Source organism: Lagopus leucura, unplaced genomic scaffold (assembly GCF_019238085.1).
Source record: "Lagopus leucura isolate 7727_CA_CO unplaced genomic scaffold, USGS_WTPT01 Super-Scaffold_54, whole genome shotgun sequence".
Classification (NCBI taxonomy): Eukaryota; Metazoa; Chordata; class Aves; order Galliformes; family Phasianidae; genus Lagopus; species Lagopus leucura.
Genome location: NW_024962251.1, coordinates 3,849,679 through 3,864,534, shown reverse-complemented (window position 1 = coordinate 3,864,534; position 14,856 = coordinate 3,849,679). Strand labels below are relative to the sequence as shown.

At 43.3% G+C, this 14,856-nt stretch overlaps 1 protein-coding gene and 1 long non-coding RNA gene across 9 annotated transcripts in view; one reads left to right on the top strand and one right to left on the bottom strand.

The window, feature by feature from the left end:
- Nucleotides 1-4,258, bottom strand: part of MOB3B (MOB kinase activator 3B) — an 86,599-nt gene extending 82,341 nt beyond the window's left edge. For 4 of the 6 annotated variants that reach the window (XM_042874056.1, XM_042874060.1, XM_042874074.1 and 1 more), the window contains exons 1-2: nt 4,171-4,258; nt 2,267-2,366 (exon numbers count right to left, since the gene is read on the bottom strand). The gene's annotated coding sequence lies outside the window, so the exon portion shown is untranslated. The remainder of the gene's footprint in view (nt 1-2,266; nt 2,367-4,170) is intronic. The other 2 variants (XM_042874067.1, XM_042874092.1) reach the window with 2 other exon arrangements.
- LOC122181548 lies at nt 3,699-14,827 on the top strand. Of its 3 annotated transcripts, none has more exons than XR_006179474.1 (4): nt 3,699-3,861; nt 5,631-5,771; nt 10,022-10,116; nt 12,205-14,827. It is a non-coding gene; the product is annotated as an uncharacterized LOC122181548 (long non-coding RNA). The 3 variants fall into 3 exon arrangements; XR_006179479.1 differs by lacking the exon at nt 3,699-3,861 and adding an exon at nt 4,471-4,524; XR_006179473.1 differs by lacking the exon at nt 3,699-3,861 and having other exon boundaries at nt 4,555-5,771.
- Nucleotides 14,828-14,856: the final 29 nt, after the last annotated feature.

Here is a 14,856-nt window from a genome sequence, read left to right as displayed (position 1 = left end):
CATTTAAACATTGAGCTAAGGAGACAAAGCCAATAAAGCCCACACTCTCCATTCCCATACACTCCTTTTCAACAGAAATGAGGGGAGAGGGAACAAATTTCAGACTCCCCCATGTACATCTGCTCTCAATCACCAAGGTAAGAGGTCAACTCTTTCACAGGTTATATAGGGAACATAAGACCAATCAGTAACGCTTAACACATAGTTAATGTTCAGTTTGCAACAACCTCATTAATCAGCCTCCGAAGTGGAATCTTTGTTCCGTTCATTTAAGGACTTTGCAACTGAAATGAGATCAGGGCGATGTTTCATGGCAGTATGTTCAAATACATTCCATTATGACTTTGCCTTAATTTTTGCTTTTTACTGTAGGCAATCCTACTTGATTTTGCATATCCAACATAAATAACTTGAAGAACTGCAACCCATGAAGTTAAGGTTTCCCTATGCATATATTACACATGGAGTAATGTCCAAGACAATGCTTTCCAAATCTGCACTTGGATTTCAGAAAGGTCAGAAGTCACCACAAGTTACAGTAGATATGACTGGACTTCAACCTCACACATTCTACTACATTCTTTTAATTCTTCGTGGGATAAAAGGATATTTTTCTGACAGCCTGTGAATAAAAGCCCATCCCTGGGCAATTTGGAAGTACTGGCTTCTTTCATCTGCTCTTGCAAGGAAGTGCTTTAATTAACCTTATACACATATGCCTATTAACTTGTGTGCATTACTATCAGTTGTGACTGACACTTCCAGATGCTCTTATACTTTGAAAAAGGTAAATGAGATTGTAAAGCCAAACACTCATTAGTCTGGTCCGGTATTAAATGGGGAGGTTGGTAGCCTTGCCTGTGGCACTGGGAGTTGGAGATCAATGATCCTTGAGGTCCCTTCCAACCCCAGCCATTCTGTATGATTCTGTGATCAGTACAGAGATTCAAAATCACTTACAATTTCCTTGAAGGAAAAACTTAACTACATCTTCAAATCTGGAAGCTGGACAGCTTCTTGACTGTTCTCTTTGGTAATAGAATATAAAGGAGGATTCTGTATTTTGCAAAGAAGTACAGACTGAAATGTTCAGTGCTAGCTTTTGTACCATACTGTACTGGTCAGTGAATGGCTGGATCACTTTGATAGATGCAAATGACAAACTGCATTATGCAAACTATGTTTTGTATGACTAAAGGGTGAGAAAATATAGCCCTCAACCATGTTTCTTTGGTTTCAGCATACTGACAATGCTATTGGGCAAGGTTTAAGCCTCCTAATCAGTTTAAGTGTCTGTTCAGCACTCACTCCAATACAATTTAGAGACTACATTCATTTATCTGCTTGTATTTGTATTAAAATATCAGTGCTGTGTAATCATGATTAATGAATTTTTTTTGTTTGTTTTTGTACTCTCAAATGGTAATAAATGCAAAGTTACAAAAAGAAAAATCAAAAACCAACCCTCACTACAGAGGCGAAAGACTCATTTTTAAGCCCACAGGGGTCAAGTGAAGTAGTTGGATATACCAAACTTTACTAGCCATGCAATTTGCTACAATCTTTCTGAATTAAATTCTTGTACCTTTTAATAACACAAGCATAAATTCAGTCTTCACACGAAAACAGAAAATGCATTTTTTCTGACTATGATGGTGTAGTAAGGAAATGCTATGAACAGCAGAAGAGGCAGATTTTTTATATCTGAACAAAGATTTCTTTGCTCAAAAATATCTTGGAAAATTTCTAATAATCAGACTGAAAAGCCCCCTTCTCTCAAAAAGCATGTTTCCATGAAGGTATTTGATAGGGTAAGTCTCTCTTTAATTCTTTTTTTATTTAAATTAAATCAGATTAAATTTATGACTACAAGTCATGATGACCCAATTTAAAATCATTCCTCCTTCCCCAACTTTTTTTCAGTTCCACATTCTCTTCCTATTCTAACATTTATTGAACCTTTTCCTCAGTTCAGAAGAGAAAATAAAATGTGGCAACAAGATTTATTAATTACAGGGAAAGCATGGTTACTGTCTAATCTGTTACTTACTGTCTAACCTAAACTCCTTTAAACAACAGCCTCTTTGTAAGCCTGACTCTTACATCCTTAGCCATTCTGTCCTTCATTTGTAAGTGTGCTTTTCCTTTTCTTTCTTAGTAATGAGCTAATGACCCATCAGCAAATACTGAATTAATAAGCTACTACTTCCCTGGAAATTTACCTGTTCAGTAGTTAGGATTAAAATTCCAGTTATATCCTACCCACCTCCTCAACTTCCTGTCTGATCTCATTTCACCTCCACAACCCAGAATAGGCTTACAGGACTCATGCCTGCCAGAGGTACCATCAAAATGCTGATAATATCCTAAAAGAGAAAAACAAAAATAACAGTGTTTAGTATATAAACTATTCCATCTGAGATCTCAGTGTGTCTGACTCATAGGAAAGATTAAATATTTAATGAAGAACTGTGCCACGTGGTTTTCCTGTAACACTTTTAAACAATTATTATTCTGAAACATCTCTGAGGTCCATGTTTCCAGAGCGCTCAGCTCTCCTCACTTTTCTGATCCAGAACACAAGTACTTTCCTCTGGGATCTTGAATGGTGCTGAGTACTTTGCTGGCAGCTGATAAAGAAGCATTTGCTATGATGGAAGTATCAGCAAAGGAGCCGAAGTGATTTGGTCCAGCCCCAAGTTTCATAACACTCATGGGCTCTTAGCAGCCCAGACTACTCCACCAGCACTGAAGCAAACAGCATTAAATCATAACTAACTCCTAGTCGCCTGATGCCAAACAATGCCACACTATAATGCTATATCCACCTCCTAAAAGGAGGCGACTCTTCAGTCAGCTTAAGGGCACCCTGTCTATCTTGTATCTCTCTTCTTTCTGTCTTACTGAGATGTGCACACTGTCTCTGCTACAAAAGAACAGATTATTCCTCGTTTGTGTCCGGGAAACTCTTTTGTCTCCCCTTAGAGAGGAGAAAGCAAAGCTGTCACAAATGTTGGTCCACCCAGAAGAATGCAGATCTTAGCACAAGTTGCTCGGCTATAGTGGGATGGAGAGGATCAGGTTCTCCACGTATGTGCTGGACAGCATCCTGGGCATAAACTGCCCAGTTTGAGGAGAACATATTGAAGACTTTCTCCTTCCGTTCCTCTCTTTACAAGCAGTGACATTATACCTTATTATACACAAGTGATAGCCTGTGTGAAAATGCAGTTACAAACAGCTTAAGGAATAGAAACAATCCTGTTTCCTATGGGATAAATTACTGCAATCCGAGCAGAGGTAGGAAGGATTCTCAGCCACCCTTTATCCATCTGATAAGCAGAGGCAACTTGTTCTTGCACCGGCTTGGTTCCAGCATCGTTTGGAACAACTTGCTTATGAGAGCTGCCCACAAGCAGCCTCAGAACAGGCTGACCTGACCGCTGAGTTGGAGCAGGAAGGTTTTTACATCTCCCAATGCCGTATGACAGCACCCTCACCCAAGAACAGTCCGACTGCCTGCAGGGTCAGTCAGCAGTAGGGCTGTCCTCAGCACAGAGCTTGCTGGTCCTCGCAATCACTCACGTCTCCATTGCCGGTCCCGAGCCAGCCTGAGCAGCTGCCAGGCTGTCACACCGGGGCGGTGCAAAGCCAGGCAGAGATTTCAGACCCGCGTTCCTCGAGCGAATGAGGAAGTTTAACACGTCGTTCAAGAAGCGGCCAACCCCACCAACTAAAAGCAAGGTGTGCTCAGCCCGTCCCAAACACCTGGCGGCCGGGCCGTGAGGATGCTCCTACACGAACGCGATCCCCGATACCACAGAAGGGCAGCAGAAGGGCCGTGCCTCAGAGGACGAGCAGGTGACCAAGCAGCTCACCGCCCCGTGAGCTCGGTCGGAGGGCCAAAGCCGACCCTCAGCGACCGGGGCCCGAGCTGCCTGCGGCGGGCACGGCTCCCAGCCCCGCTCCGGGCTCCCGAGCCCTCAGGCTGCGCGGGAGAGCACGCGGAGACGCAGCCTTGTGGAGGGCGAAGCGAGCGGCCGAGCACCGGAGCCAGCCCACCCTACGGCTCCCTAACAGCGGCCCGGCCGGACGGAGCTCCTCGGTTCGGACCGAATCGTTCGCTCCGGGCAAGTTGGCGGGAAAGGGGAGCGGGGCTTACCGCCTTACCTCCGCCTCTCCAGGTGCCCGCCACGCAGCGCTCCGCAGCGGAGGCGGGACAGGACGCGACGCCTCAGCGCGGCTACGCGCGGCTCCCCGCGGCCGCCGGCTCCGCCGAGCCGCTACCCCGCGCCCTCCCCGGCTCGGCTCCCGCCGCGCGGCCCCGCTCGCTCGGCCGGGCGCCTGCCGGAGCCCGCCCTCTGTCGGGCGCGGGGCGGCCGCGCGGGTGCTGAAATGGCGGCGCTGCCCTCCCGCCTTCGGCGCCGTCTCAGCCAGGCTGCCCCGCGTCCCGTCTCCGATCCCGCGCGGGGCGGAGCGAAACTTCGCCACGGACTTACCTCAGCTCGGGCCGCGAGCGGAGCGGTGGGTGGGTGATGGGGCGGAGGGGTCTGAGAACCCGAAGCCTGCCCGCGGGGCTCCTGGTAACGCCGGAGCGGTCGGGCTGTGCTGCGGGGTGGTGTGGGTTTAACCGCAGCGGCGTGGGCTGCAGACCGCGGTCTCCTCCCTCGAGGCAGCAGGATAAGATAAATCGTGGTACTCCTGCAGCCCGTTTGGTTTATCTGATCCCCGGGGTATGTGGGGCCGGCTGACCCCCTCTGCTAAACCCACCTTTGCAGCCTGTGATTGTCTCCGTTGGGAAGCAGCGGCTCTGCAGCTGGGCACAGCCTGCTGTGTGGTGGCAGAGGATCACAGAATCACCCGGGATGGGTGGGATGGAGGGCCTCTCATCATCCCACCTGGCCCGGGCTGCTCTGCGCAGAAAGAAGAGATGGGGAAAGAATCTGCACCCAGCGTGCCCTGTCAGTGCTGTGCCTCGAGGTCACACCATCGAGTTTGTGATGGTGACAAGCCAGAGCCCAAAAAGAGCAAGCAACAGACAGAGTTTTTCTCCGGAACCTGAGCCCATGACACTCTTGTTCATTTCTAATCGTCACAAATGGCTGGAGGTATCAATGGGCTCCAGCCAGAGCAATAGGTGAAGGGGCTGAAGGACAGGTGGCCTTCCAAGCAGGAAGATGCCAGCTGCTCCCTCACAGCAGTCTGATTCTCTATTGGAACACAGCCCCACAGACATCTCATCAGTGCTCTTCTGCTGCTGGGAGAGAAACCAGCAGCCACCCAGCATCAGTTAGTCTGCTCCAGCAGAGGCTAAGCGGGTGTCAATTCAGTCATAAATGCCATGTTGCTCTAAGCACATACACCAAAGATGCTGAAGCCAAAGGCCTTTCCTACCATGCCAAATGAACAGCTCATGTAATAAATGGGCAGTCTTCAGATTAATTGTTCTCAGTATGAACAAACAGAAATGCAATTTAATTCAGCATCAAATGGTTGAGGTCTGCTGTTTATCCTCCACTGCTAGGAAACTGGACCAGAGAACACAGATGAGGCAGATCACAGTGCTATAGTAATAATTCCTTTCAGAGTTTATTTCTGCCTTGTTTTTCCACTATTCTCTTTTTTTAAAGGACATGCACTTGGAGGAAATAGCCCTTAGTCTGCAAAGAAGGAAGAGAGAACATTGGGCTGAGGAGTTCCTCTTCTCACACCAAAATGACTGGAGGTCACACCAGATGCTTGCCCAGCATCAGCTGGATGGGAGATGTCTGGTAAGTCTGATGCAAACTGTGTGTTTTCCTCTGCAGGAAGACATCTCCAACAGGTGACTACCTTGCAAGTGAGGTCCAAAAACAGCAGAAGGGTTCCTACAAAGTGTGATTGGGCACAGACATGGCTGTCTTCAACACAGTACCTTCTAGTAAAGGAAAGAAGCAGGAAGGTTTCTGTGGGAATATATCAATACTCAGAAAATTAAAATCATGAACATGGAACAGAGAGACATATTTAGTTACCCATTAGCAACAATAAAACTTATTTTCCTCTAATGGTACTACTTTACTGCAGCTAGCATTGTACTGAGTGAAAATACATTTTTATTACGCTTTCAGCCTGGACACAGTGCACATTTTCATGGTTTTGGTTTTGTTTTTTTTTTTCCCCCCATCACTCGCAGCTGCTGTAGGCACATGCAAACAACTCAACATCCTGAGGCAGCCTGTAGAGTTGCAGCCTCACAGCCCTGCTTTGGGCTCACACAGAACTGAAAGGCTGTATCACCACTGACAAGTAGCAGTTTGAAAAAGACATAGAAGCTTGCACAGGGCCTTGCTTTGTTAGAGTAACTGGAGATTAGCTTAGGCAAGGAGGGCAGGTCAATGCCCTCTTGTTCTTCCCAGCAGAAAATTCTTGTTTCACTTACTAACAGTTTAAAATAGTGAGAACAGTCTCTGATGGGTTTGTTCTGTTCCATGTTGGGTGTGCCTGTGCTTAGATGCTCTTAAATAACCAGAATCTTCCAAGTGGAGCTTACAAGAATCTTCCACTGATTTTTTCTGTCTGAACTTTTGTGCCTGATATGACTAAATCTGTTCTAATTCCTTGGATCTCCAAGTTTGTATAAATCATCTTGTCTACTCTGATGTATATTTGCACAGAAGTTGCTGAAACAACTTTGGTTTTGAGATTTGCATTCCTTAACCAATCTAGCAAAATAGAATTTGACTTGGGAACAAAGAGAAGAGTGGAAATACAGATGTAATCAAAACTCTGCTAAGAAAACTGTTTAACTGGGAAAACAGTACACAGTTAGAACTTGCTTAATCTCCCTTCCTCTGTCAAGCTATAGTTTTGAAGTCTTCAATAAACCATGGCTTTGTTAAACTTGATTTAAACGGAAGGTCATTTTTATTCGTTTCTAAATCAAAATTATTTAGTTCTAGGTCAAGGTTCAGAACCAACTTAAACCAAGGTGAACAAGCCATCACTGGGTGCTGACTGGCAGAATCAGCCAGAACTGCTTAAGAAGTTGCTGTCCACAGTAGTTGGATGCCTCTAACTACTTGGTGATATTTAACATCTCAAAGCTGACTCCATTCCACTGAAAAATAAAGTGTCTTCATTTAGGTCAACCACTATCAACGTCAGTTCAGTCAGGCTGGTTTTGGACTGAAGTGGGTTACAGCAGGCTCTTATGCCAGGTGCTGTAGGCATGTGAAGCTTCAAAACAGTGTAATGAAAGGCACATGTTAGAATTGCAATTTCAACAACTCAATCTGCTTTTGAAGTAAATATATGTTTGCATTTACCAACACCCAATTCTGCATATTTTTGGCCTGCCCTTATTACTAATCATAGATCACAAAGCTTTTCTGAAAACAGAACTATGCCATCCTACTGAGCATATGGCCTAAACTAAAAAAAAAAAAAAAAAAAAAAAAAAAAAAAAAAAAAAAAAAAAAAAACCCACCCATACTTTACGTCTTTCTTTTTTTTTCCCCCCCACCCCAGTTTTTAAAATGGCGTTCAGTATACCAAAGATGCCTTGTGGAATGGCAAAGGCAGGGGCAGAGATTACAGCAAATTACCTTTTGAAAACGTGCCTACTGTTCACCAGTTTTGGCTCACTGGTTCAGAAGTGTGTATGCAGCAGAATTTCTTGACAAAGGAAGAGAACACATTGTAACCTTGGTTCTACAGAGCATTTCTGTACAGTTGCCTTTAAAAGAGCTTTCCTTCCAGAATGACTTTTCTCCTCTACCTAATCTATTAAAAGTTGGTATTGCAGAGAAGTTGAAAACAAAGAGTCAATGTGGCAAAGAAACAATCAGTGAAATTCTGACTAGGTTACAGGCTCAATTCATGACAGATTAAATAAACTTTGTACATAATTTTATCTCCCTGTTCTCATTTGCTTCACCATTTGTTGGCAGCCTGTAAGATCATTCATGTCCACATCCATCGCGACAGAATTGTGATTGCAACAGCTCTTCATTTTTCATAGCACAAATGTCCCGCACATGGTGCCCAGCACTAAATTCTGACTTAGTCCCAAATTAATGGACAATAAAGGCCATCTGCCATAAAGAAAAAATCACCCCGTTATGCTCTTCCATAGGATACTATTGCCTTTTAAATCCTGTGCATGGCATGAATGCAGCATGGTTGCTTCTCCAACAGTTATCTGGGTGAGCGTAGTGAGGGCTCACATAGGTGTACTGGGATGGGAGAGGAAAAGGAATGCCAGAGAAATTCATGCATCTCTCTGGAGAAGTAGTTATTCCAAAAGGTTTTGGATCCTACTCTCTAAATATGAGCTATTAAATTACCTTGAACAAAACTCCCACTTATGTGGGACAAATAGTTTATCCTTCCCACCATGCACATTTGATCATAAATTTCCTATGTAAAAACTGGATGTAGTGTTTCTGTTTTGTTTTTTGTTTTTTGGTTTTTGTTTTTTTTTTTTTATATGGAAGTCTGTCTAATGGGCTTCCAGATGCTGTAAATGTTTTTAATAGAAAGTCTATAATTTACTCAAAAATATCTGCACTCAGATGTTGCTGCTTTTTTTTCTTTTAATATGGTAAATATACATTGAAACTGTAGGCATTAATCAGAAATACTACAAGAGTGTATCTCCCTCTTATATTTAGGAATTGAACCCCTAGGCCTGATTTCCACTTACACTGAAGCATCACAGCCTAGAAATCTCCTGCTGTTATGTTCTGGTAAAGAACATGGTTTGGATGGGGGAATTTCAAAGTGACCTCATGTCAGGAGTGGACACAATCAACTTTTCCACACACTGGCTCACTTTATATATATACGTGTAATTTAGAATCATAGAATCATAGAATGGCATGGGTTGAAAAGGACCACAATGATAATCTAGGACATCCTGCAGCTTGGGGCGGCTGCTCCAGCATGTGTGCTGTGGTGGCAAGCAGCAGCAGTGACTGTAGAGATGCAAAGGCAGCTTTGACACTCTCAGAGGTGGCTCACAGAGCATCTACAGCAATGGCTCCTGCTGTCAGAGCTCCTGGTTCCCATCTCAGCTCAGAGAGATGACACAAACAACGAAAGGGACAATGAAAGAACTCTGAGAAAAGCAACTGCATGGCTGCATAGCAGCTTCATTGGGGTAGGAAACCCTTTTTGTTGATCTTGACTGCAGGTGGTGATGATCCTGTCAAAAGAGCTTTTTCTGGTTTGGTGACTCAGAAAAACAGCTATTCCTCCCACTGACTCTGCAGGTAATTTTTTGTTACTTGTACAGCAGTTTGTTTCCAGGAGCTGAAAGGCAACATCAGGAACATTTGGTGGACTCCCCATGGTGCCACATTTCGGTGCATACGTGACACTGCTTACTTGCTACTTCTTCAGGCCTGTTGCTGGCAGCAGGCAGTTTGAGTGTTTCTGCCACTTTGATGTTATCTAAGCAGCGTGAGTGATTCTAAAATTAAGCAAGAAACACAGTACCTTAAGGGAAAAGGCAACGTGACAAAATAATTCGCCTTCCCTCTGCATTAGGAAAGTCTTTCTGCAACTCTCAGAGCAAAATGCAATCTTCATGCTAGTAACTCCTTCCAGATTTTATCTTGAATTACCTGGAAACAAATTTTTCCCAATATTTGTAGCTACACCAAGAAAATCTTTTACTGCTTGCAGTGAAGAGATTATAAACTCATGCAGAGTTGATCAGGAGTGGAACTCAGTGCCCTTTGTCCCTTTGAGATTATTGTTTGCTGTTCCTACCCAGGGAAAAGTAAACAGCAAAATCCAATTACCTTATCCTCTGACTCAAATGCTGCTCAAGCCTTCCCTCAGGACAATGCTTGCATTCAGGCTGCTCTCTGAGCTTAGCTCTGTTCTTAAAATTGCAGTGTCTCCATTAGATCGATTTGCCAGAAATGTGTGGATGAAAAAGTGCTGTAATCTCACTGCATTTTGACAAAACAGAAGTCCCCTCCTTTTATTTTTTTTAAATCCTTACTGCCTCTCCCTTTCCTCTCTATGACAGGATACACAATTTCATCCTAAGAGTAAACTGTCAAGCTTGTACCAGAAGCTGATGGAGGATGCAGAAGTTGGCTTTCAGATGACAAGGCTTTTCAGGTGATGTGACTACCCAAATGGTTAAGATTGCTTGATGGTAAACAGCAGAAATAGTTCAGTGTTTCCCTGGAACAAGTGGAAAAATTCTATCTCCTCCTGGGGTTCCTGTAACACTAACATAACTTGAAAGGCACTCTGGCAGATCCATGAAGTACATACTGGTTCAGTTTCCTGCTTCATTAAGAACTATTTCATTGAAGATTTTGGTTTTAACCACTCAAGTCAAGTTACAGACAATGTCATGTCCAAAAGCAGTGATCCCATGTAGCTGAACCCTAGAACTGTTGCCTCTCAAGCAGGTGAAAACCATGACTGAAGCTGTCAGCTGAGCTAATACCCCAGCCCTAGGAAGCTGAGCCCTCTTGCAGCCTTTGCTGGCAGCACTGTGTGAGAAGATACAATGCACAGTGGCCTTTTTGGGAGAGGAGGAAAGGAGACCTCTGGATAACATCTGCCAAGCTGATGTTTCTACCTAGGCTCAGGCTAGCCACCAGCATTTGCTACAGTAGGAAATGGTAAAAAGAAGTGGCCTTCTTGGGATAAAAAGGGGAAGGACAGAGCTATAGTGATATGGAAAGCCAGCAACAGGAACACTGATCATCATTGGAATCCAGCCTGGCTCTGTCCTGGTGTACAAGTGCCACTCCAAGTACACTCCTAAGTGAAAGCAGCCTAAGTGGCTGCTAGTAGGTCTTTTAGTTTTCTTCTCATGTGTTTCCCCCTGCTCTTATATGTTTCTTTCCACTCCTGCCCAGAGCAACAATGATCCTTCCTCCACCTTAAAGATAACCGTCAAAGAACCATGTGCAATATCCTGCAATTTGCTCCCTATGCTCAAGTTTCCAATAATACCAGTGTTTAATAGAGGTTATCCCCTTTTCCAAATCCACCATGAACTGTTTCATGCAAAACCCAGTAACTCCATCCTGTATAATCCTGGTATGTCATTATGGGGCAAATACCTCAGAAAAGAACGAAATGAATGGAGATTGCACAGATTTTCAGTATTCTGAATATTTTAGCCACATTTTGAATGAAGATTATCAATGAACCAATGCCTATCGTGCTTTGTATCCAAACACAGGTCAACAGCTTGCATCTATATGAAATGCAGAAAATTTTGTGGTATGTTGTATTATAATGCATCAATACAGTTTGGTTATGAACATACACTTTAAAAGATTCACACAATAAATATTACTGCTTGGCGCTTAATCTCATCTGCTGAGTGGTGACACAGGACCTTAGCACTGTTCAGAAAGATGTATAGGCAAGCAGAAAAGATGTCCATTAATGTTATTTCAGTTTCCATCTGGCCTATTCCCTGTCTAGCTCTGATCTCTTCTTCTATTTAATGACACCACTTGAATGCCAAAGCTAATTTGGAACTTAGCAGCCTACTTATTAAGTGGGACTTTATGACAGGAGAGCATTATGGTGCTACTCAGGCAGCTGCACTGGCTGCCAGAGAGCCTATGGGGAAAATACAAAGCTTTCAAGGCTCTAATTGTTTTGGATCTAGGTTATTTTGTCAGGAAAAGAGGTACTCCACTTTAAGAAGCCTTTATATAAATGAGAGGTGGGAGACAAGGGCACTTGGCTATTCAGGTCTGTTTCTCCTGAGATTAAACTCCCATATGTGCTATTAAGGCCTATTTTCCTGATGGAGAACTGGGAAAGAGATGGTTATAGAAGCTCCATGCAGCGTACAATTAGCTTATGTGCTGAGTGCAGTAGCATTAGCTGGTACAATAGTTAGAAGATGAAATTCTGTTATTTTGAATGTTACCATGAACTAAGAAGACCATTCCATCTTTGGAAAGACACTTTTGTCATGTACACCTTGTAAAATGTACCTAAATGCAATATACTTTTGCAAATTGTTCTCTGAGGGCTCAAGAAAACCAGAACACTAAGTAGTTCACATTACAATTCAGAACGCTATAGCAAGACTGATCATGGACTTAAGAGTCATTCTTTCTTTCTTTTTTTTTTTTAATAAACAAAGCAAAAGGGCAACAAAAAAGCAGTGCTCCCTTTTAAGAAAAATGAAGTTAACCGACCTTTAATTAATTCTTTTATCTAAAGGTAACACAATTGCCTGCCTTCCACACAAGACTGTAGGGGCTGAAGCATGGACCAAATGCCAGGCTAGCGAGAGACCCTCACTTCAATGCTGAGCATCAAGAAGAGTGGGCCAGTGCCCCAAAGAAGGACTCAGACCACTGCACATGGGGGAAAAACACCAGAATCTCACAAGTTTTGCAGCTCTTCCTACCAGCTGTTAAGGACAGACAAGGGACCAGTACCACCTTCAAAAGGGTACAAGATGCTCCTTTGGCAGTTAAAGAAAACCAGCAAATGCAGATCCAAACTACAGTTATGCCGCGGATCTTACATTTTCCAAAGTGACTGTCTCCTTCAGGCAACATCAAGGACTCATCTGACAATACAAGCAGCACTCTTTGTCTGAATTCTCATCTTAAAGCACATGACTTCCTTTTTTAAATTAAGTTGCTAACTTAATAACAGCCCTGTCTTTTAGAGTGCCAATTTAATGCCTGTAGATAAAATATGATGCAGTTATTAAAGAGCAGGTAGCAGCACACCCCATCATCTCCCTGAGTGAAGTGTGGGCCAATCCATCACAACATAAGACGTTGTGTTCCAGCTGGTGAAAGGGAGTAGCAGATGGGGATGGGGGAGTGCATTTCCAAACACAGAGCTAGTCTGCGGTGGTGCAATTTATCTGGGACATACAATTAGTTCAGGAAAAGCAGAGAGGTTTGAATAAATGAAATGAATTTCGTATAAGTGGGCCTTGTCTGCATGCAGAAATCTTGTTGGTATAACTCTAGCAAAATTGTACAGATCTGGGTGTGAAGCCCTATCTAGATACTTTCACTTGGTTTCAGGGTGACTGAATTACCAACGTCATCCATACTCAGCCAAAGAACCTTTTGCATAAGCTTAACCTTTGCAACATATTCCTGTACCTGATACTGTCACAGCTTTATTCTCTAGTATGTTAACATAAGATTGCTGTTTCTTCTGAGCAAGTTCCACTTAGTTTTTCAGATTCATGCATCCCCTGGGCCTCCCTGAATCTGCTGAGCCCACAGAGAAATGCATTTTAGTTCAGTGAATTCATTGAGATCCTCACTGCATCATGAAGACAGAAACCTGAGGTGAGTCAGCATTCAGAACACAGCAAAACATTCTTAACAGGTACCTTTAAAGTAAAGAGACAGAAGAGATATCTGAAATGCCCCAAAAGTGATATCTGTTCATCTGACACAAACCAGGATCGAGTCTGTGAAATCCCAACTCCACCATCCATAGAGGTGAAGGAATCAAAACAAGAGCTGAGTCCTCATGTGAAAATATTGCAGTTCACTCATTTTACCTCAGTTTTCTTGGTATATTTTCCAGATATGTGTGTATGTGTTTCTGATTTTATATCTATTACATAACTTTCATGAATTACTTGATTCCATCAGGACTGCTGTAGCCCAGATAGTTCTGTAGATGTTGTATCTATCTCGATGGTGTCCAAGAGTACAGTAAATGATATGCAGCAGCATGCAAGGACTCAGAGTGCCTGAGATTAAAAAACGAAGAAATTTCAGTTTATCATTTTGTCTTTTCCACAGGTAAAGCTGCCATAGGCCTTTACGGCTGCTACAGGCCGTAATCCTCCTTGTCTGAAGCCAAATAACACAGAGAATCAAAATGCCTTTGCGAGCTTTGAAATGAAACAGTAAGAAGTCTAGAGAAGATAATTCCATTACAATCTTTATAGTTGGGCACATCCAGTATAGTCAATGAAGGAGATAGACAGTAATCTCAACCATAATTGCTTTTGAAAAGATTTGTTTATCTATTCTTTCCTTAGTCGAATATCCAGGCAACAGAATCACTCAAAAAATCAGAATTCTGCTGTATTTCTTACCCTTCCCCCCAGCAATTTCTTCACGCATACTGTTATGTTATCTTACAGTTCTCATCTCATCTCATCTCATTTAGTGGGAGCTATTGGTAATAGATGAACTGTTGGACTGGATGATCTTTTAGGTCTTTTCCAACCTTGGTGATTCTATGATTCTATCTGGCCGTTTCTTGGTGCCCTAAAGAGTACTAGCTAAATGACAGATCTCCAGAAAAGTAAGAGCCTTGTTACTTTTTGCTTTACTTTCCCTCCCTCCTGAAAACCACTATGGCCAAAACTGGAGCAGGGAAGCTGGGTATCAGAAACACATGCTTTGCATTGGTGAGAGTGAAGAAGGGCTGTGTGAGCTGTGTGGCACTGCACCCAGCCAGTCTCTGTGCTTGGTGGAGAGGCTTGATTGCAAGGGCTGCAAATTTAGAACAAGGGACAAGAGGGCACTGTCTCCTCCTGAGGCTGGTCTGTCAACCCTAGCAGATGAATAAAGATCAGTGTCACATAAATATTTCAGGTCTTCTTTGTTTGTTTTGGGTGTTGAGGCGATCAGTGCTGTCATTGGTTGACTATTAAAGTTATATCTGAACAAGGAGAAGTTATTAAACAGTCCCAAGAAAAGTTAACAGCAATTGAAATATCTCCTTCAGAGAATTTACTGAAGCAACACAGCAGAAGTTGAATAATTCCTCCCTTGGATTGTCTCTAGCTGGCTTCAAGTGGCCAAGTTCACTTAACACTGACCAACAAGGAATTGATCTCATCAGTTTTATCTCTGCAGCCACCTGCATGTACAGTTA